This window comes from Periplaneta americana, chromosome 1, assembly GCF_040183065.1.
Source record: "Periplaneta americana isolate PAMFEO1 chromosome 1, P.americana_PAMFEO1_priV1, whole genome shotgun sequence".
Lineage (NCBI taxonomy): Eukaryota > Metazoa > Arthropoda > Insecta > Blattodea > Blattidae > Periplaneta > Periplaneta americana.
Genome location: NC_091117.1, coordinates 150305983 through 150331376, shown reverse-complemented (window position 1 = coordinate 150331376; position 25394 = coordinate 150305983). Strand labels below are relative to the sequence as shown.

The window sequence follows — 25394 nt, the reverse complement described above, 5'->3', positions numbered from 1 at the left end:
ATGATAGTGACAATACCCAAAGCAAACAAACATCCCAGTTTCCTGAAAATATAAGACCTATAAGTTTAATATCAACTACGGGGAAACTTTTGGACAAAATTGTCCTGAATGGGATTAAGGAGCTGAATTTAAAATGCATACCTGACCATCAAATGAATTTCCAACCAGAATGTTCTACTACTCACCAGATTCTCCGTCTTGTCGATTCGGCAACCAAAGGATACAACACGAGAGCTCATACACCTGCGATATTCCTTGATATTTCAAAAGTCTGCGATTCAGTGTGGCACACAGGTCTTAGTCTATATATAAATTAATGAAGAGTGACCTACCTAATGTCTTCGTTAAGTTCATCGCATCCTTTCTAAACAGACAGAAGTTTCAAATTAAAGAAGGAGCAGCTTTATCTTCTGTCCATGATGTACATGCTGGTCTCCCTCAAGGATCGGTCATTGGGCCTATACTATATAACATTTATACAGCTGATATGCCTACCCATCAAAAAACTAACATCGGACAATTTGCCGACGACACTGCTGTGTTAATAACTCATCAGAATCCTACAAATTCACATTCAACTCTTGGAAAACTGGTTTCAGAAATGTCGCCTGATCTTAAATTCTGGTAAGACACAGATTAACCATTTCATGAAGTGCACGATGAAAAGAATCTCTAAGCTTAACACATGCAATAAAGAGCTCTAGTATCAACGGACTGTGAAATATCTTGGCGTAACTCTGGACCAGCGGTTGTCCTGGCATCACCATCTTCATCAGACTAAAGGAAAAGTTATTGGATGCATAGTGCATATATTGCCACTATTAAAATCAGGTGTCATAAGCATTAAACGGAAATTGCATCTCTATAAAGCTTTGGTGCTGTCAATTATAACATATAATGCACCTTTCTGTGGCTACATGAACAGCAATTCTTATAAACCACAACAGGTTGCACAAAGCAAGACTCTTAAACCGAGTTAAGGGTCTGACTGGTGTATTAAAACATCGAAAATGCATGAAAATATGTCAATATACATGAAGTTCTCATGAAAATTACAAGGAAATTTTACAGTCGACTTCAATGAGGCCCAAATTCTTTCATTAAAATAATTGGAGACTATAATTTTGCATATAGAGTGTTAGTTGAGAGATCGGAGGGAAAAAGATCTTTGGGGAGGCCAAGACATAGATGGGAGGATAATATTAAAATGGATTTGAGTGAGGTGGGATATGATGATAGAGACTGGATTAATCTTGCACAGGATGGCGGGCTTATGTGAGGGCGGCAAAGAATCTGCGGGTTCCTTAAAATCCATTTGTAAGTAAGTACGGAAACTTATAGGCCAATTTAGATGACTTCAGAATGTAGAGAACACCAAAAATGGCTATTTTTGATAGTACGTAATAATCTAACTGGTGGCCTTATGATATGAAGAAGCACGTCTACAAACAAATTTCAAGGATATCAATTTCTTCGAATTTGTGTGATGCAGAGATTCTGTAAACTAATAACACATGGAAATAACATAATGGTACAGTTAGAGACCTTGAAGTCCGATGCTGTTCGAAATTCATTAAGAATTTGAAGAAAAAAAAACAAACAAACAAACAAAAACAATAAAAAAACGAAATATTGGAAATATTAATTTACAGTATATTATAAAATGCAATAAAATATAATAAACAATAGAATACAATGGAAAATTAAAATGTGACGCAATATACATGGAAGTGGCATTTCGTAAATAAGAATTTATTTAATGTAACCTACTTGATCTTGTTCAACTATGCCTGAGTTTATAGACAATTCAGTTATGGTGTTCTTCATTGATTTGTGGAATTAATTTCGAATCAACAACGACAAAACAGAAGTGGTAATATAAAATCGACAAAATTGAAATTATATATGCTTCTGATTGATTGAAATTCAACTATTCTTGTACTCCATTGGTGAACTGGTACATGAGCGAAGTAGTCATAGGTATCACAAGAGGTAACCTCGTTCGTAGTGAATTCACTAACGCGAAGAGCATGTGAAGTTATATAAAATAAATTAAAACTTCTCGTGATATTTAATAAGAATGTTTCGTGAATGAAATAATAATAAATCAATAATTACTTAAACAGTAATAAATTGATAATTACTTAAATAGTAATAAATTAATAATTACTAAAATAAAGGCAACGCATAGTGTTTACTTCCATTGTGTCATATTTCATTTGTAATTTAAAAAGTATGAAAATGAAAATGTGTATTTTCATAAATACGACTAGAGCCACATAGTGATAACTAGATAACTACACATGAATGACAAAACAACTGAATAATGAAAATATGCCTATTCATTTTTACTGTAAATACAAAGACATTATAAGTAGTATGAAAATTAATTAAAATGTATAAATATGGTACTGACACTCCGTAAAAGGAAATTTATTGGGTGTACTTCATCCTAGATCATATCCAGATTGCTCGGCCTTATAGGCTTTGCCGGTAACAACTTTTGTCAGGTTTACTATGCTACCATCTAGTTGTTACATAAGGAGTCACGTCATAACTCCCGTTTGAATTGCAATTGTACTGTCATCTCGTGTTCGTTTACGGCGGACGGGTGGCGATACTGGTGGTTGTTCTCTTCAAAGTGCTACCGATTTTAACATAGGGATGAGGAATCTGTTAATATATGTGATTTGGAGTATATGTTATGGGCCCCTCATTGGTTTGTGAAAATAATTGTGAATCATCAGGGACAAGACAGAAGAAACAATATAAAATCGACAATATTGCAGAGTAGTTGACTGTAGTTGAACAGGATTTTACACTCTGTTGTTGAATTAGTACATGAGCGAAATAATCTTGAAAATATGCCTCGATATGGTAATGACTTCCTTCATATTTCAAATAAAAACAAATGATGAAGACGGACAATCTTGTCTAGTTAATTGAGTAATCACAGTAGTAATTTCGCTTATTTTTCCCATTTTCAAGGACGATAGTGCGGCCTGTTTAGGAATGATATTTTCAAGGGGAGCAGAGTTTCGTTCGAAACATGAGCCCAGTGTTAAGATTCAGATTGTTACGTCAGAATAGAGACATAATGAGCTTTCTGCTTCATTTGAAAATGTGTTAAAGAGGTTTGTCTTCATTATAAGAGGAAAAAGGCAATTTAAAATGTAAAGTTTGTCCAGGCATTTGTTTGTCTTGTAGGACCCTGTAAAACACTTGAGCCTTCCGGTTCTATATAATACAGACTTTTTATGAATGTATGAGCGTCCTTGTGCCTCAAACAAAAAGAGTGCGGGACCCCCATTGTATCTCAGTTGTCCGTCTGTCTTTCTGTACACACTAATCTACCTCCCCCCGCCCTCGACCCCCACTCCACCCTCATAGTAGCAGAGTGAAATTCCACAGAATTCCAACTCTGACGAGATTACGAACAGACTCGTGTATATATCGAGACAAGAAAATTACTTTTCTGCTTTAAAACATCTACATATGCTACCATGTTGTAACAGCTCTTTTACGCATAGCTATGAAACCGTGTAATCCTCCCGAGCGCATGTAGATTACCTTTGGAAGTAGGTGTGTTGTTTCTTTTTGACGATCTTTCTCAACTGCGTACAATAATTGCGTTGATTAAATCATTGGTTATAGCGGAGAAGTGATGGAAGGAGTAGATCAGAAACAGCAAAAGTGCGTCCGCCTCTTAGGAATTTTTACCCTAGTTAACTATTTAAAATTATAAGTACAGAGATGTAATACCATAGTCTATTATATACAGTCACGAAGCTCAATATGTAATAAATATGCATCCATAGATAGTTGCTAACCACTAGGATCGCTACTATCGCCTCATTACAGACAATGCGAAATAGTACCTGCACAGTCTATTGTTCCTAGCAACCTCACAACTCAAGCTTCGTGACTGTATATACTACACTGTGGTAATACTGTATGTTGGCCCAGGATGGTTTGGCTTGGCTTTTCAAGGGCTGGACCCGGGACAGATCCTTGTATTTAACCTTAGATCCATTTTACTTATCAAAGCCCGACAGATGGCATGAATGGCATTCGTGAATACGAATCTGACAAGTGGGCCAACCTGCTTCAGTCGGGTCAGAGCCCGCAGCACCAAACCCTCTGTGGGACTCACCTCACCGGCCATGGCCAGAGGAGAACATTATAGGCGAAGCTGAAAATGAGGATGTAGTGCAGAGATGGGCATCGTGCCTCACTTGAGAATTTGTGCCTCACTGACCTTCACAGAGCTTATCGCTCTGAGTGACATCATCTTCACAGTCCCCGTTCCTCCCTCACGTAGCTCCTAGGCGAGGGCAGGTTCTATATCAGTTTCATAAGCAATATCAGTGGTGGCACAATGGCATTATCAAAGCAGTGTGTACGCGTTAGAAAACGATTATTTCATGAGAATGGGAGGAAGAGTTTTTTTTCGCTGTTTAGAAGGGGAGAACATACGATGTATGTTATGCTCGAAAATCCTATTAGGCATTAATACATTTAATATACAACGACATTATTCCTTATGTCATAAAGAACATGCTGAATTAGAAGGTAAGACAAATTAAATGTTATTTTTCGTACTATTACAAAGAAAATTTGTGATCTTAACATTTGCATAGTATACTAAATACGACATTATACCTTAAACACGCTGCATTATAAGGTACGAGGAATTAAATGTTGCTTGTACGTATTATTTCCAAAAGAAATTTAAAAAAAATCAAATGTGCGTAAAAAACGAAATATGATTTTCTGAAATTATTTTAGGTCGAGAACGTGCAAATCTATTAAGTAATCTTGAGAAACGCCAGAATATTCAAGAAAATAAACGTAGACAACGTGAAGGAATATTATTGGCTAGTTACGCAATTTCTCGCCTGTGATTTAAATCAATTCAGCTACGGAGAAACAGTAAAGAGGTTTATGATTAAAGCTGCCGAATTAATTTGCCAAATTGAATAAAAGTTTTCGAGTCTCTCACGTTAACCAAGCGCTTTCCTAATAATTCGTCACTGGCCGCCTTAGCGATTACGATAAGGTGACGCAGGTCACAACAGTTTATATTTCCCATCCTACTCTGCAGTCTCCTCTCCTAGTAAACAAACTATTTCAAATCGAGTGCCTCACGTAACCGAAAATTGTGCCCATGTATGATGTAGTGGAACTGATAAGAGGTGTTGACAGGCTAAAGGTCTGACCATTCAGCCACTGTAGAGGTTAATACATGTATAGTGATTCGTTAATGTTTTTATGAAGCCTGTACTATGGACGTTATCAGTTCGGAAGCTGGCGAATAGGGGCGTGGTTTCAAGTGGCTTTGGAGTAACAGTTGATGCATTCCTTATGCATTCTTCACAGGGCTGGTGAGATGAGTCTCCTTTAATATATTATCAGCATGGGAAACTAACAGACACTTTCAGTGATTTTCAAATGTTGCGTACAATCAATAAGATTTATGCACGCAATACCAAATTACCTTCGCAGAGGTGCCAACCTTTGAAATTCAGCCGTCCCTTTCGAAAAAGTCAGATCTGAACCACATTATATATATAATTACACATCGCCTGCCAGTTCCTCTCCATAAAATGTTCTTCGCTGAATGTTTTGTATCTAACAGCTCCTTTTCTGCAAATTTCTTCTTGAAACACGCTTCTCTTTGTGAAGTTATTTTGATTTTCTGTATCAGAAGTGATTCTAGTGTTGATGTGCTTAACATAGACATGAATCTATTTTATTATTTCTCACAACGCTAAAAACTCTTTCTGACCTGTAGGAGAAACGAATTTTTCTGTAATTCTTATTGATTTGTATGTACCGTATTATAATGATGAATGGCGCGACACAAATTTTCTGAACGCAGAGTACTCATGCGGCTTGTTCACATAACGTTCCTCTGCATTGCAGCTGTATGTATGTATGTATGTATGTCTGAATTTGTGAAAGTAGTGTCCACAAATTATTATGGAAAACACGGAAATTTTCCTTGAAGCAAGTAAAGAAATAGGTTTGGAAATAACCCGAAAAGGCGAAGTAGGCCTAATATGGTTGTCTCGTGATCAGAATATAGTACGATATGGAAATATAAAAAGTGGAAATTTATAGCTTGAAAAGCTGGAAAATTTCAAATATCTTGGAGCAACAGTAATAAATATAAATGACACTCGGGAGGAAATTCAACACAGTACAAATTTTGGGAAATGCCTGTTATTATTCGATTGAGAAGCTTTTGTCATCCAGTCTGCTCTAAAATAAATGAAAGTTAGAATTTATAAAACAGTTATATTACCAGTTGTTCTGTATGATTGTAAAACTTGGACTCTCACTTTGAGAAAGGAACAGAGGTTAAGGGTGTTTGAAAATAAGCTGTTTAGAAAATATTTGGGGCTAAGAGAGATGAAGTTAAAGGAGAATGGAGTAAGTTACACAACGCAGAACTGCACGCGTTGTATTCTTCACCTGACATAATTAGGAACATTAAATGCAGACCTTTGGGAAGGGCAGGGCATGTAGCACTTACGGACGAATCTAGAAATGCATATAGAGTGTTAGTTGGGATGCCGGAGGGAAAAAGACCTTTGGGGAGGTCGAGATGTAGATGGTAGGATAATATTAAAATGGATTTGAAGGACATGGGATATGATGGTAGGGACTGGATTAATAATGCTGAGAATAGGGACCGATGGCGGGCTTTTGAGAGGGCGGCAGTGAACCTCCGGGTTCTCTAAAAGCCATAAGTAAGTCTGCATGCATTATCGTTTCCAGTACTTGTTGAAAAAATGAGTATAATACTGTATTATTAACTGACTGAAGACTAAATATCTATATTATTTTTCAATCCATTAGGATGGAGTGATTCAATCTTAGATAAACAATTAATTTGATTTTTTAGACACCCAGATGAATATATTTTAATTTTATGGGACATTTTAAATTATGGGATTATTATAATTCTTAAATTGATAATGTTCTGTGCAGTTGGTCTCCCTTCTTTTGGCAACGTCAGTGATTTCACAGGCTGCCACTTCCTCCATCTGAAGTCGGATTATCGACCAAGTCTCTCAAGTCCGTTCAATTTCTGAGCTGTCTGTACTAGTGATTGCCAAGCAATTAAGACCTCCCCGGTTCTGAACATGGGGCAGGCAGGCAGGGATGAGCAGAGGAAGTGCCAATACAGTGGTAGTATATCGCACCGTCAAGTTGGCAGTGCTCCAGCCACGCCTCCTTCCAGCCGCAAGGGGGAATTTGTTCCAACTTGGGAGATGCTCCTCTTTCCCGATAGCAGAAAAGGAATTGTCCCACATCAGAAGCAGTTTTAAAGGGGGGAGAACTTATTCAGAAATTCCTTGTCAAGGTTCTTTTTTAGAAAAAAGGGGGGGTTGAGAAGAGGGGGCCAAGTGTAATTCAAAGTTTTCTCGGATGAGGTGCATTTCAAAGTTTTCCTGGCAAAGATGACATCCAAAGTTCTCTCTCTCACTTTCTCTCTCCCTCTGCTAACAAGATCTACTTCAAAGTTGCATATAGTCGGATTCATTTCAAAGCATTCCATATTATACGCGGATATTATTTTAAAGCTCTATTAGATAAGACTCGATTTTGAATTCACCCTTTGACAAAATGAATTTTAGAGGTCTCTTATAGTTTCTTAGCTTGGTAGCAATGCATATCTGATCTTACAGAGTACGGTATATTATTTTGTTATGCTCTTTGAACTACTATGCTATTTATTCTATTATTCAGTAAGAACGTTCGCCTCCTCCTCTGGTTTCTTCTCCTCGTGAAATTATTAGACGAAAGGAAATAATGCACGACTTGTTAAGACACGTTCAAATGATGTTGATAAAAAATACGCTTAGAAAATTTATTACAAAATAATTATATTTATTTTTTATTTTGTTTTATATATTTAGCATTGTTTCATTAGTAAGAATACTTTTTTCATTATACCGTTTATGAAACTTTTCACACTGCTGTAGAGTTACCTAATGGCTTCTCTCAAACAAGATTACGATTCAATGATCAACCCCGGACATACGTATTCTCTAAAATGTTTGGTGCTTATTCGTTTACTTTTATTTCACATATTCTCATTATTGCCTTAGCATACGCAGAACGTGATTTCTCTATATATTGTATTTGAATACCTTTCAATTGAACGGAGTTACGCAATAATAGACCAACTGACAATTAAAAAAAAAAAATTAGATATTCGCACAAATCTGTTGATGGCAGGCTAATGTAACTCGGAAAAAATCAAGAATGCGATATCTGAATTTTGCTGCTATTTATAAACAAAAATCCCTTTATTGCATAAAGTTCATTTATTTATTTTGCTTTGAAATATTAATTCAACTGCTGGTCTCTTATTAAAAATCGGTTAGCCTTTTTTTGGTATTATTTGTGCTATTTTTGTAATAGTATGAATGTTATAATACTTCTTGCATAAAATGTTTTACAAAAAAAAAATAGATTTATTTCAGTGGCCAATATCTCGAAACAGGTTTTTGGCACTTTGTCTCTTTTTGCGAAACTCCGTGCAATTGTAACGTCAATTGATTCGACATTAATTTCTTGTCTGATATTGATACTTCCTTCTTTTGCTGTCTAATAATGTGTATCCTGCTACAAACCGAAGAACTCTTATTTCTGATTATTCAATCCATCTTAGTTGATCTGGCGTAGTTTGAAAGTCATGTTGATTAAATAATAAAATTGTGAAATTATATTTAAGAAAGTTTAAAATCGTCAGTGCATGGTATCTCTTACCATCTTTTACTTGGTAGCTTTGTCTTTCACTTTCCATTTGGTGCACAGGTATGAATTTGGAATGAAATGAGAGAATTTTCAATTATGTATGTATGTATGTATGTATGTATGTATGTATGTATGTATGTATGTATGTATGTAGGCGTATGTATGTATGTATGTATGTTCGGGAAGGGGCACTACAGCCCCGCTCTACAACCTAAAATATATTACACTTGTCCTGCAGCTAGACATATTCACATCGGCTGACTACACTAAGGTTTGCTGAATATCCACGTTTCGAACGGGCAACTTTTAATTGTGCCTAGACCAGAATCTCCTGCATCGCCAGCCGGTGTTCGGGAACTAGCCTACTATAGATTGACAAGTGGAATGGGGATCGGCTAAAACGATGCTGACGCTTAACTTGGGAGAACCCTGAGAAAAATCCCAATTGCGACCTTGTCCGCTACAAGTTTCGCTATGGATTTTTTAAATGAGAACTCTCAGGCCTGACCGTGACTCGAACCGTGGACTGCCTACGTGACAACTCAGCCACCGCAGGGATTATTTTCGCATTTATGTAATTTTATCATTTATTTGACAATATAATTTACAAATCCGAAAAATGAACGTACAGAGAATTCAAGAAAACTGCTGAACTTCACTCCCAAGACAATAGATTACGAAGGAGCCCACCAAAGGAATGAAAATAAACACTTTCACTCATTCCAAAACAAAGCGTATTAAAAAAAATGCATCCTCTCTGACTGCTGATGGTTTTTAATTATGGTTTTGTGTCTTAACCCCTTCAGACCTGAATTTATATTAAACAAAATTGAAAAAAAAAACACACACGCACACATACCGGTAATCATTCTGGGGATTCAAAATTCCCAAATCAAGTCTACACAGAAAATCAAAATTTGTGAACAATTTTTACCCCTGGGGCCCCAAAATTTTAAATTTTATTTTTAATACAGGTATATAAATATTTCAAAAATAATATTCTCCATTTCTATCACATTGAATTTTTCAAAATATTTGAAAGCATCGAAGACATTTCAAAAAAAAAAAAAAAAAGAAAAAAAAGAAAAAGAAAAGAAACAATGTACACTATATGTACATCAGGTCTGAAGGGGTTAATGTCGTATTCGGTTCATGTTTTTGCATTCCTTCATAAACGTCTCATTTAATCTGCTTGTATGATTTTCATTCACTTTTACTTATTTTCTTACAAAAGAAAGTCATGTAATGTTTCGAAACCACATTTTATAATACTGTTTATTAGAAAGTTTATGAACTGCGGAGAAAAGATTATCAACAAAGTAAACATGTACGCCTTCTGCACTTTCTGCCTCAGCTTATAAAGTTGTAAAGTTATTTTTCATACACGGTGTACATATTTTAAGAATGTAGTAATAATTTTCAGAAAAAATTTGGAGAGGAGAAGAAAGAATATAAATTATTTGCATTGCTTAGGCTTTTTAAAAAATTTTTTTATGAACACTTTACATTAAGTTCCTCTTCAACTGCAAAGACTAGTTAGAGACGGTAAGATAGTGGTATGGTGGTATAATGTTACAATCGTGGAATGAGATGGGTATTAAAAACAGAAGATCTGATCCACAAGACTTATCTTCCATAAGACTCTGCTTAAAATTAAAGCATGATATCCTTTCCTGAGAACGGCTCGGCTGACAATTGAGCCACGGCAAATTGGACTCGCAGTATTTCCGTGAAAATATCTAAACCGCAATACTTTCCCTGTCTGTATCTACAACATAAAAGTGTCTGGCACTTACCACCTTCTGCTTTCCAGTGTCTCTCCCGAGAGCTTTAATATGTATTTTGTTGTCCTCAGATGCAGTGCAAGGTGTTATGAAACGATTTAAATCTTGCGCAAAGGTCGCTACGCCTTGGGAGTTAGAGGGGGGCCCACACCCCAGATTTTATTACTCCTGGAGAATGGGGAACAATTCGGAGTTTTGAACCGGGAGACTTGCGGTCTAGAATCGGATAAAGTGGGGTGGGGAGGATTGTGCGAGAGGAGCCGTTAATAAAATATGACGCAAGCTTTCACCCATGGCCGTGTCCTCCCTCTCTGCAGACAGGGGTTTAACCCCTCCGCCTCATATTGACTCTAGGGTGCGGCACTAATTAAAGGAGAACATCCGGAATTCAGTGCAATTTTTTTTCCACACCGATGCGGAATTTTTCTTACCGTTTAGAAGATATTAGACAAATATTTACCACAAAATTGAATTCTTTGATCATTCTAGAACCGGGCGTGACTATTTCAGCTGACAGCTTTTCAGTGAAGGGATCGGAGTTCGATTTCAGATAAACATAGTGAGATTTTTACCAGGTACAGGATTTTTCCCACATATTTTTATTTTCTTGCTACTCTTATTCAACGTGTGCTTTCCTTTTACTTTATCATGTGGCAGTGGTAACTAATTACACTTAATAATGACAATTAATAATAAACACAATTAGTAAAAATACAATTAATAATAATAATAATTTATTTATTTATTTATTTATTTATTATTTATTTATTATTAATATTTGTGTGCTGAACAACAGCCAGAGGCCAATTATAGTTCAGCACAATACACAAACAGAAGATACAAAGGTACAAAAACAAATAAATAATATTTTAAATAAACAAAAACATACATAAATAAAATAGATAACAAGAACAGTAAATACTAATAATCAAAACGAAACTATACCTTAAAAGGATCTAAATTGTGCCCATGCAAATTGGCATATTTTATGCATCTACAGACTGGAGAAAGTGATTTAGAATTTCTGTTATAAAAATTTTTTTGAAATCTTAAATCTTTTGTAGGAATACGAAGGCTGATGTTGTTTATGATAGACTCACAATCAATATCACCATTGATAACTTGCAAAGAAATTGATAATCAAGATTTTGACGTCTAGAATAAAGGCTACAACAGTTAAAATATTTACAGGTAATCTCATAGTTAAAGTCAGAGGAATTGGGTATAAATCGAAAAGCACATAAGGAAATAAATTTTCTTTGAATATTTTCCAATTTAACCGAATCTGTTGAAGTAATGGAATTCCAGGCTACAGATGCATATTCAAGTTTAGATCGAACCAAAGTAAAGTATAGAATTAATAGTAACTCTGGAGTAGAAAAAGAATAAGTTATAGACCTTATTAAACCAAGCATTCTTATTGAATGATTATAATATATTGAACATGATCGTGAAAGTATAATTTAGAATCGAGTAGTACACCAAGATCTTTAATAGAATTTTTCCTAATAATACAGACGTTGTTAAGAGAATAGTTAAATTTTATGGAAGTAGTTTTTCGTGAGTACGAAATGACAAAAGTTTTTGTTTCATTAATTTTCATTCCATTATTGTCAGACCAAAGTTCGATAGAGTTAATATCATTTTGAAGAGTTTGGCAATCGGCAGGACTATTTATTGAGCGAAAGATTTTGAGATCATCAGCAAATAACAGGTAGTTTGAACTTATTCTTTTACATATGTCATCTATAAATAATAAAAATAATAGAGGGCCCAATGTAGATCCTTGGGGAACTCCACATAAACAATTAAATGGGTCCGAGAGAGAATCACCTAGACGAACACAACATTGTCTATTAGATAATAATAATAATAATAATAATAATAATAATAATAATAATAAAAATAATAATAATAATAATGAGCATCCTAAATTAAATGAAGCACGATCACTTGAAATAATATTTAAAGTAAATCTAATTTGTATCTTAACCCTAAGTTCGGACTAAAACCCACGAGTATGATATGTTCATACATGCACAAGTACCTTTCAGCACTATACTTATTTCGCTGACAACTCACTCACTGCACTGGAACTACGACAGATTTCACTGATTCTATCCTGATTTCACTAGCACTTCAAAAACATTTCACTATTCAAATACTTTGCACTGCCACTATAAACTATAAAGCTTCACTGTCAGAAACACACTTCACTTACACAACACACTTCACTCTTCACGAAACAACACTTCAATAACAAAATATCAATTATACCCTTTAAATAATGCGTATAATATACTACCGTCTATTAGTAAAGCCCTTAAGTATATTTTTAAATACATTTTTGGTTATTGGTAAAGTCTTTAGTAAGTCTGCAGGTAAAGCATTCCAGTCCCTGATAGTACGATTGAGAAAAGAAAACTTTCCAGTGTCCGTCCTCTGTCTTCTTTCCCTCAATTTATATGAGTGGTCGTTCCTTGAAGAGTAATTTGGCGGCTGCAACCTATTTATAATTTGTCGTTTAAAAGCGATTCAATCTTGATCTCTGATATTCTATTGAATCTATAGCGGATAAAAAGACTGTGACCCAAGTTCCTCTGAGTACTTACCTTTCTACTGTCAGTTCCTTTCCATTAATAATCCTTCTATCATGCAAGGTGGAAATTGCATAACTGTGTAAATTGAAGGAGGCGATAGAATACATTAAAATACATATAAAAATTATTTTTCTTTTGTAATTAACTCCATAGTTAATTAGAAAATTAGGCTGAAAGTCTAAGTAGTTTGGCAACAGCGCATCGCCGGCATACCTACTAATACACACATGTTCTCGGTCTGAATATTAGCATTCCGCCCCTTAGTCACTGCAGTAGGGATGCCAGATTTCCTAATGGCAGGAAATAACGGTACGAAAGTGTTTTTTTTTAATTCGCAAGAAAACTGTTCATTTTGTTGAAAAACTTCTAAGGGATGTCATTCCTCAGTAGTTTCTTTAATAATGGACTAAAAATGAGAATCATATGGATAGTACTGTGTGTTGAATTCAAATCTTTTCCTGGGGGGGGGGATTATACTATAACACCCCTTACATAGTATATAGGCTAGTGAAATCGACAGCAAAGAAAAAATAATGCAGATCTTACCTAGGAACACAAAGGCTGTCTAGTTAAAAAAAAAGAAGACAAAAAAATGGTGTCCATTAAAGAAACGGAGCCTTCATTCCTTTATATTTGTTTTAAATAGGCCTACCACTAAATGTTAATATAGCTATTAATTTAAAAATATTAATACTGTTGTGTAAAGCACGGTGAATATGATTAAGTAGTCTAGCTATCCTTCTATATAAAATTGTCGCATCCTTTTTATATAAAACGCCTAAATTTTGTACTAGTATTAATTATTCAGCGATTAAATAAGACGAATGCGACCACCCCTGAATTCATCATTGATAATACTTATCGAGTAAAACAGCGTTAACATTTAGGAAGTTTTTTCTCAGAAAAGTACTCTATTAGTTTGGGACTAATAGTATTAGATTTTTTTTTACTCTATCCAAGGAATAAGCACAGTTATATTGCTACCATTCTGCAACTGCCCTGCCTGAATAATCTCTATAGTTGCAGTACCTCACATAAACAAATACATTACATCACATTGCAATAGAGCCGATATTGATAAGATCTTAGTCTAACATAGTAGTACTGTAGTATCTCAAAATAAATTGTTAATTATTAAACATAATCACCTTTTAACTGTATACATTTAGCACAATGGCCATAAAGCAATTTATTATGTTTTCAAAAATTGTTTATCTTGATCTGAAAACCGGTCTTCCACAGTACTCATTATTGCTTCCCTCGATGAAAACTTCTTTCCTTGAAATTATTATTTTTTTAGGAAGTAGGTGATAATGTGAGGGAGGTAATCTGGCGAATATTGGTGAATGTCAATCAATACAAAGCCAATTTGATCAATTTTCTGCAACACAATAGGGTTTTGTTGGCAAGTGCATTGTCTTGTAAGAACATCACAACTTTGGAAAATTTACTGTGACATTTCTCAACAATTTTTTCCCGAAAGCTTAGTTAATAATGTAGAAGGATAATATGCTCCAGTCACAGTTTTACCTTGTTCTATGTAATCTGTCTTGAATTGCGTGAAAATATCGAATTTGACCGAAGACAGGCAAAATAGTAAACAATACTCTAAAAATTCTCCATCATGTATGACGAAGTCGTACCACTTTGACTAGTTTCTTGTATTTTTCCCCCTGTTGTCTTATATGAAAGACTTGTTTCGTGAGCGAAAGTTCTGTCCACCATAGGAAGTGCAACGCAAGTGGTATTAACAGGGTAAAAATATGAAATTTTAAACACATAAAATCAAAAAAGTAACTAAGACTCTGAAAATACCGTAATGGGTGTATCATGAAGAAGCCATATTCTGAGAAATTATAATCCCTGTCAAAGAAAAGTTTCGTAGGCATAGCTTCTCATCAGCATAATAAGTTATCACATCTGCAATATAAGTCCTTAAGTAGATACAGGAAAACATTTTTTCGGACTGTTTCCACCATTTGTATCAAAACTGTTACAGCATAAGTACATCGCAGAGAGAGAGAGAGAGAGAGAGAGAGAGAGAGAGAGATCGTTTGAAGGCGGATGTGCATAAGATGTTACAACTATAATAACGGTGTTCATAGTAGCCATAGTCCACGAAATTATTGACTATTACGTATAATACATTGCAATGTCCTATTGTGACAAATCGACTGTCAATTGTTAGCATATTGTCTTATCACAATAGAGGGGAATGTTCCAAATTGCTATCGAATTATGTCCATATTAGGCACTAATGCCATCTGTCGGTAGTTATGGGATTAACGTTAAAAGAGACACCTAAGATAATATTGATAACGCTTACTTTTCACAGTAGAGGTTACTGCTGTAATTAGTAGTAGAATGTTGACATGGAAAGCATAAGGATTCAGGGATGATCTGCACTGCAGTCGCTTTATTAATATCATCATAAACATCACAGTATCTGTCGAGCATAGAACTCGGTTTCCTGTGTACAAGATTTGGTTTGGCAGCTAACTAAACTACTGGACGAAATCAGTTATTATCTTACGCATTTCCGCCAGTTGCCCAATGTCGAATTTTATCGTTACAAATGTAACTGTAGGCTATATTTTCACGTCCAGAATTTTGTTAGTTTTTGTGGATAGAAGAATTTAAAGACTTTTTTCTACTATTAGGATTACATTATATTGTATATAATAATGAATTATTTTATAATTTCAGTCAACAACTTATCAATTAATACAGAAAACAATTTTTCTATTTTTAAGTTTCACATCATAAGGGTATATATCCACAAATATTTTCGATTTTTTAAAAATCATCTTCAGGTGGAGAGACATAAATTGACCAATTGAACATAGGTGAAATGCAAGAAAAAAATATATATACAAAGATTATTAATAAAAATCAAACTGTTTAAAACAACATGACACAAAATTTGGTTCTAATTCATTTCAGTATGATAAAACATATTGTAAAAATGTCAAACTAACAGTCATACAAAGTGATGAACACACTATTTGATTCTCTTGATGTTATAAAACAAATTTCAATCATAAAATTGCATGTATGTATTGATAATTAAAATTTAAAATTTCAAACCCATTAGTGATACCGTGTTCAGACAAAAGCTTACAATTATTGGTGTTCTGTAAGTTTGTTAATCAGTCACTCGAATCGATGAGGTGTGTGTGACATCTGAAATTAATCAAAAAGTGATTTTTACGAAACAATAATTTTCAACTTGTCTGAAATCTTAACCTTAATATGACTTTAAAATTTACATTATATTAACCTAATCTGTTTATCGTTTCATGGTCTTCAAACATTTCTTTCTTTATAATTCGCACAAATCCATCTTCTTCAAAACTTCTAACGTACTGGACTTTCCATTTATATTTTGGAATTATCTGTCTCTTGTTTCATCTTTCCGGATTCTATTTTTTTTCGACTTCTGAATTTATCTTACAGCTCTTAACAGTTTCTGTGGAGGCGGAAAAGAGAAAATTCCCATAATATCGTTACAGGATTTTGTAACATTTTTAATACATAGAAGCACATGTTTTTCACTAAACTGAAAGTGCATGAAGAAAATCTGTGCCTTGCTGTTGTCTTAGTTTCTTGATAGTTTTAATTGCTATCACGGTTAACTTTATTTTAAATACATTCGTACACGTGCATGTTGAGCAGAAGGCTGAACAGCATAGGTCTATACTGGGTGTTCATTTCAAAGTGTGTCATGACGTCACTGTTGTTGGGTCACTGATTTGAAGCGAGTTTCAGCTGATATGTTAGAGAAGTTGCCTATTATTTAAGGCGTTCTTCAATCTGAACTTGAGAACGTGTACGGTATAACTTGAACGTCGTAGCAACAGATGGCGGTCTGTACGGTCTGTGTGCTACCATAACCTCTTTCGAACTGTGTTTTGCGCCGGCAAGTCGTACGCAGGGTATTTGTTATCATCGGTTGCGTACGGTAACATTCCACAACACAAATCAAATGCTCCGTGTCCATGTTGACCGTCGAAGTTAATGTCAACAAATACGTAAGTAATCGTCTTAACCCTCTCCCCATATCCCGACAGTACGTATTTCCAAATAGTTCACATTCCTGCCACTACCGGCGTTATCGTACGTATCGGTACGTACTCTTCAGAATGAACGCCGTACTTGCTAGCCATCTTCTCTGCCTCTTAGGTTATACACCTGAGCTGCGGAAGTGTAGGAAGATTGAATTCTCTAGGCTCATCAACTAGCCACATGACGGCATACAGCGAGCCAAGACACATTTTGAACTGAACACCCAGTAGTTTTCAACAGTGGGAACACAGCTGTAGTTTATATTATTGCCAACACCAGGGACAAGTCAGACCAGTTCTTCTGGCATCCGTTTTCTGCAACACTAAGAATTTGAAAAATAAAGTAAATATTAATTTTAGTGTTGTAATTTAGTTAATAATTAGAAATTAATGTTCCTCAAATTAAATAAATTATAAGAAAATAATATGCTATCCAAGTGTCAGTAGAAACTAACAATCTATTTCACTCACAATCTTAGTGCTTCTATGACCGAAAGTGTTTGTGAGTTCTTTTATTTCAAGAAAACACTTCAACTTCTTTTTTTAGACAAGATTGGACGGAAAGTTCTTTCAATTAAATTTATTTATATAAATGTCCGCGATAAAGGTGATATTCGTTTTAAAATGCTAATTTAAAAAAAGTTACCAGGGAATTCGATAAGTAATGGCAACAATGTTGTAAATCAGTGCTCCTAGCGGTGACCATTGGAATCTTGTTGCAAATCAGTGCTCCTAGCGGTGACCATTGGAATCTTGTACTATGTAACAGAAGCAATTCTTTCATAAACCTGCAATATTGAAAGCCTCGAAGTAAGTAAGTAATACAGTCCTAGAAATTGTTTAGGTACAAACAAAGGTGCTTCATAAAATCAAAGTTGCAAGAGAAAAAAGTGCAACTCAGTGCTTTAGGCCTTTAGGCTAGTACAAGAAGCTTGTGGGAGAGAAGTCCTACCTTACCGAACTACTGCGAGATGGGTGGAAGCGAGGCATTCGCTTTCAATCAAGAGTTGGCATCCAAAGAGCTTTAGATCTAGCAGTAACAGAGATATCCAGAAATGATGCTGCAGATGGAGTCCGCCATCTTCCAAGAATTTGCCAACGTATTGTTGACATGGCAGGAGACTATATTTGAATAATTGTATAATGTCAAATTTAACTTAAATAAATTTAGTGTGAAACAGTAACTATGTTGCCATTAGTTTTTGAATGTTCTAGTAATTATCAATAATTACACTCTGTAAGAGGCCTGTTATCTTTATTACCTACGTTTGACCTACATCACGGTAATGAAAAAATACTAGTAATAAGTTAAACATGAATTCTGACAAAAAGTTGGAACAAGTCACAAAAATGTTTAAGCAGTAAATGCAAAAAGAAAGGTGTTATTTAAGTTTTTAAGGTTGTAGCAATACCATTAAGTGTAAGACAGAGACGTGGATACTCGAAAGGGAAGAAATAAAATCCAAGATGTAGAAATGAAGTTTATAAGACCAGCAAAGATGTAGCTACACAGAATTAAGTAGGGTAATAATAATCCGTGGCGCTACAGCCCATGAAGGGCCTAGGCCGGCTGCTGGCCTCACGCCCACATGCCGAAGCAGAGGTGGACGATCATCCAACCAGAATGGAGGTATCGTGTGGTTAGCACGATGATCCCCCCAGCCGTTATAGCTGGTGTTCGCAACCGGATTTCGCTACCTATCGTAGCTCCCCAAGTGCATCACGATGCTGGGTGGGCACTGGTCCCATACACTGGCCGAAATTTCATGAGAAAATTTCTTCCCCCATGAGGACTCGAACCAGCGCGCATTCCGTACCGCGAGTCCTAGGCGGGATGCCTTAGACCGCGACGCCACGGCGCGGGACATTAAGTAGGGTAAGAAATGAAAAAGAAATTAAACTATTTTGTTCGAAGTGAATTGAGCATGTATTCGGAGTGAATTAGAAAAGAAAAATTGAAATTCACATTTACAAATACTCGTAATGTGAAATAAAGCATTTTCGAAAGAAATATTGAATCATAAACCATAAAGGAAGAGAATAACTGAAGTCTGATGATATGGAGAAATCTGAACAAGCGTCAACGTAATACTTTGCGGTTGATGATTAAATTTCTCACTATAAACTACATCCTTCTCAAAATAATTCAACACTTTCCCCTGCATTCACTTATATGAAAGTAATCGCAGCTTTGGTGTAGGGACTTCCTTTGCTTTCATTAAAAATATATCAGTATGTGCTAACTTAGGTATAAATCTATACACTAGTGTAATTTTTTTTTTTTTTAGATAATTTACATCTAAAGACTGTAAGCCACTCGCCCCTCAAAAACAATTTTAGAATATCAACGTACAGGTCATAAGTGTGTAGGCCGACCAGTGACGAGATGTATGGACTTTTCCCTTTGATGCAGGAATAGATCAAGAGACCTAAATCTGGCAATATATGACGATGAACTACATACACAGAAATGTCCATCTTTTAAGACAGGTTTTCTTTCATGAAAAACAGTGAAAATAGTATATTATATACTGTTTCTTACCACTGTTAAACATCTACTTCGAGGCTTTGGTGAAGAACTGTTTTCAGAACATGGGAGGGGTAAAAGTAGGAGGAAGAAGAATAAAATGCATAAGATTTGCTGAAGATATGGCGTTGTTAGCAGAAGTGGAGACGATACTAAGGGATATGCTATTGGAGCTAAATGACAGCTGTGAGCAGTATGGGATGAAGATAAATGCAAACAAAACGAAGAACATTGTTGTCTCAAGAAAAATAAAGGAGGTAAACTTTCGAATTCTAAATGAGGTAATAGAGCAAGTGAACAGCTTCAAATACAGTAGTTGGGGTGTACTATAAGCAGTGACATGAGCTGCTGCCAGGAAGTCAAAAGGAGAATAGCAATAGCAAAGGAAGTTTTTAATAGAAAAAGTAGCATCTTCTGCGTACCTTTGGAAAAATAACTAAGGAAGAGACTAGTTAAGTACTTTATATGTAGTGTGGCATTGTATGAGGCAGAAACATAGACATTACGACGAAATGAAGAGAGATGAATAGAATCATTTGAAATGTGGATATGGAGAAGAATAGAGCGTATGTACAGACAAAAAAAGAAACGAAGCTGTGTTGGAAAGAGCGGGTGAGGAAAGAATGATGCTGAAACTGATCAGAAAAGGGAGAAGAGTTCGGGGCAGAAGAAGATATCAGATGATAGACGACGTTAAGATATGTGGATCATAAGACTAAGAAGAAGATAGAAAATAGGAAAGATTGGAGAATTCTGGGTTTGCCGTGAAAGACCTGCCCATGGGCAGAACACTTATGTATGTATGTATGTATGTATGTATGTATGTATGTATGTATGTATGTAAGATGTGGATCATAAGACTAAGAAGAAGATAGAAAATAGGAAAGATTGGAGAATTCTGGGTTTGGCGTGAAAGACCTGCCCATGGGCAGAACACTTATGTATGTATGTATGTATGTATGTATGTATGTATGTATGTATGTATGTATGTATGTATGTATGTATGTATGTATGTATGTATGTATGTATGCATGTATGTTTGTATGCATGCATGCATGTATGTACTGTTTCTTACAATGAGCTTATAGGTCTACCTCATATAAGAAACATCCTTATTATATTATAGTTATAATAAATATTAGTCTTCCCACATTCCTAACAAGACAATTGTGCACTTTGTAGAAAACCAAGATAATGCACGTCAAACTAGCTCCTCCTCTTTGTACAATCTCCTCGCTCCAGACGCAACTTATCGATAGTTGACGAAGTTGTGTGTGCACAAGGTCCACTTTCTTATCTGGTTTGAAGTTCAGTTTCCTAACCGCGCTATTAGGGGACCGTTGCCAGTAGTTACTTACCTTCCGTTATTGATAACCAATAGTTTCCTAGTAGAAGTAGAGATCTCAAATATCTCTTTTGGTAAAATATTAGTTATGGTGGGTCTAAAACTATCTAATTGTTTAATCTTTAAACTTCCAAATGTACGAAACTTTGATGTTTTAGTTCTCGCTCACATAATAACGTTTTTTGTAATTTAGACATAATTTTATTTTCTGACGTAATTTTTATCCGAACTGAAGACGACTTGAAATGTGATTTATTAGGTTAACTGTGAAGGTATTTGATTTACACGTCAAGATAGTGCATGGAGGTATGGAGGTATCTTTAAAAGTTGCAATTACTTAGACCTACAACTCGAACGTTCGGTATGTATCTATACAAGAGAAACCAAAGTAAAATCAATTATTATCTATGACATAATTATTATGCAAATGAGTAAATCTAATTATTTGGACTACAATAAATCCTTCAAAAACTAATAGAGTTGTATCTCGGAAATACCGTGAGTCTGATTGTAGGCCTACATGTGATGATGATTTAGAAATCAGCCTTCCATATAGATTTTAACGCACGTAACCACAACGGGTGTCATTGAGTCTCTGTCGTGGCTAACAAGAAAGGCTTCGGCACGAATTGGAGTCACGTGATTATCATGGTCTAGTCATGGCCATATTGACATTACCCTAATATAAATATATGTTTTAAGTTCTAAAAAACAAAGGAATTGCTATATTAAGCTCCTGTTGAACGTGCATTTATATATAAATTTGTTCAATGTTGGCCATGTTATGACTAAGAGTGTGACGTCGCGCCGTAGCCTTCTTTCTCGTTAGCCACGAGCCTCTGTGATATGATCTCATGATATTTTAAGATTCCCTTGTTATACTATCAGAGTGTCCGTCGTCTATATGCTATACGAGTAGGCCTAAATCTATGACACGGAATTCCAGCTTTTCATACTGGCGGAAGGAAGCCATTCTTAGGATATTTCATAATTAGCCACAAGAATTAGACATTTTAGGCCTGTTCCGGTCTCAAGAAGTTTTGATAATTAACATTTTCAAGCGGACTTGTCTTGGTCTTTCAGCATTCTCATTCCGAAAAGTTTATGATAAGCTATTAATTTCGAAACACGATCGCCAGTCATTCTAAAAGTATTCCCTTCCATTTCTTTTGGTATTTCGTTATTTTGTGCCTTTTAATTTAAAAGTATTCATCCTTAGTGGACATATTCATTTTGTGTCTTGTGTCCAACCAGTTCATTCATTCATTCATTCATTCATTCATAATGTTCTGCCCAAGGGCAGGTCTTTTACTGCAAACCCAACATTCTCCAATTTTTCCTATTTTCTGCCTTCCTCTTAGTCTCCGCATATGATCCATATATCTTAATACTACTACTACTACTACTACTACTACTACTACTACTACTACTACTACTACTACTACTACTACTACTACTAATAATAATAATAATAATGATTTATTTAACCTGGCAGAGTTACGGCCATACGGCCTTCTCTAACACTCAACCAGGAGTAAAACTGCGTTACAAAAACAATACAAATTTACAAATTACATTACAATTTTACACACAAAACTGAATAAAATAATAATAATAATATAATGTAAACAACAAGTAAGTAGAAATCAGTGGGTAATATATAACATAAAGAAAGAAAGAAAGAAAGAAAGAAAGAAAGGAAGAAAGAAAGAAAGAAAGAAAGAAAAGCATAATCAAATGTGAACAGAAGATCAAAATAAATTAGACATGCAAAGTATAAAAATATAAGACAATTATTGATAATAATAATAATAATAATAATAATAATAATAATAATAATAATAATAATAATAAAATAGTGAAGCACAAAGCATGCAATGAATACAATATTTTTAGATACTTACGGTAAGGAAAATTATATATATAGATATATATATAGATATATATATATATATATATCTGTGTGTAGCTCAAGAGTTATCACATTATAGATATACCATTCTCGGGAAATATGAAAACAAAATGTCGTCTATTATCTGATATCTTCTTCTGCCCCGAACTTTTCCCCTCTTCACCATTTCTTCCTATGCATCCTTCAGTAGGCAGTTTCTTCTTAGCCAGTGACGCAGTTAATATCTGTAAACGTTCTAAAAGTATCTCGCTTCTATTGATCTAGCAGAGTAGAGAATGAAGAGAGATAAAACTGTGTAGGGTTCATCGCTGTGAAGTGACAGCACGTTGACCGTAAAACTAGCGGGCTCGAGTTCAAATGCTGGTTGGGACAAGTTATCTGGTTGAGGTTTTCAATCCACTAAGAGCAACCATTCGGCGCTGGACTCAGGACTTCTCGCTAGACCTTCATCTCACTCAGACGCTAGATAACCATAGCAGTTGATAAAGCGTCATAAAATAACCCACTAAAACCTGTGTAGGAACCAGGATAACTTTGCATAATTTCAGTTTGGTTACGAATGACTTTCAATAATTATTGTCACCGTAATCATAAACAACAAAAGGTCCTGTAATTACGAAGATATTAAAAACTGATAATTATTTCATTCCAGCACTTTTATGAATATCCCATTCTTCTCCTTCTAACGCCTGTAATTAAGCAGTTTTATCCTTAAAACATGCATTTTCCATGTGGTTCTTTAATTATACGAATAAACAATCTATCAAATTAATTTCGGATACCGTGGCAACAAGTGTGATGTCTTTAACATATCACCAGTAATAGATTTTAAATATTCCTTACCTGTTTAAATTCTCTTTAGTGTTCTTGTTAACGCCAGCCTTGTGAGCAGCAATATGAACTCGCTATAGGACTGTCATTTTCAGGTGACGGAGCCACCGTTCGTTGTCATTCTTATTATGGGTAGCAGCGGGGTATTAAGTGAGAGGAGAAGATTATGTGACGTATATACTCTCTCCTTGTATTTATAGTACGAAAACGCTATCTGCTTGGTAATCGTAGCTACAATCATCACAGTTTCCCGAGTACTACAGCCAATTACCGTGTTTACGCATTATACAGTATGTCACAGAGGCCGGAATTTTAGGTGCTAAAAGTTACGAATGACAGTGAGTGTAGATGAATATACATGTAGTGCCCTTGAGGAGGGTTTTAAGCCTAGTTCACAATAGTCCGATATGTAATAATAAACAACATAGTCACAAGGACTGGACAGTGGATCTTTTAAACTGTGCGTTAATTGGTAAGCGGCGGTTAAGAGGATTAAAGACCATTAACGGTACCAAGGGAAAATACTAAATGACAAGAATAACATCTCAAAGAAGTGAGGACATGACTTCTATATTTATAAATTACAGCGAGAAACAATATTAACTTTTAGCACCTAGAATTCTGGGCTCTAAATAAGTCATAAATAGAGCTAGGATTCGTATGTAGTAAAAACTAATATTTTTAGTCGGTATAGTTTATAAACATGCAAGCCATACCCCCCCCCACTCCTTATACTTGCCATTCTTGTCATTCAGTACTTCCATTAGTTAGCGCTAAAGGTCTTTAATCCTCTTAACCACCACTTACAAAACAGCGGGGGGGTTTAAAAACTGCATTGTCTAGTCTTGTGACTTTTCTTGCATTTCGAGTCTTGTCAACCAGGCTTAAAACATTTTTAACCGGCATCACATCGACTCAACTATACTCGGCGTCATTCTTAACTCTTACTACAAATAAATCCTAGCTCTAGTCATAAATGTCGCTTGACAAATGAAAGAAACAGTTATGTTTCGAAATGGCAAAAATAGGCACAATAAATTATTTTCTGTGGAACAAAACGAAAGTACCTGCATACACGGTGCAATGACGATGAAGTGATCATGTTGACTCATGGAACAGCTAGTCGGCGAATGGGTAGTAGTGTTCTATGGAGACATGAAAGACCGACAAGGGAAGCTGCAAGCGACTTTCGTCAACATCATCCTAACATTACGAAACCATCCCACTGAAGTGTAGCCATGTATTTAATAAATTCGAAACCAATCAGTTTACAGTATACTTAAATAGTCATCTTAAATCGGCTACTGACTAAAAGTACACAATATATGTGACTGCAAAAACTACACTCAGTTCTAAAAAAAAGTGTGTTACATGGCACGAGAGAGAGTTTGTAATTTATTACAGAATCTGTTCGCAAAAAGGTGAAATGAGTGCATTGCTACTCCTAGAAATTACAGTATTTACATTCAGTGTTTAAGCAAGAAAATAAATAATTGTCGCAAAAATGCACAAATAAGCTATTATATTTGTGCAAATTGTGAAAAGCTTGTGCAATACTC

General features: G+C 35.2%; 1 protein-coding gene across 7 annotated transcripts in view; it reads left to right on the top strand.

The window, feature by feature from the left end:
* LOC138701991 (nose resistant to fluoxetine protein 6-like) overlaps positions 1 to 25394 on the top strand; it is a 1327025-nt gene that overhangs the window by 465217 nt on the left and 836414 nt on the right. The gene's annotated exons all lie outside the window — the stretch shown is intronic.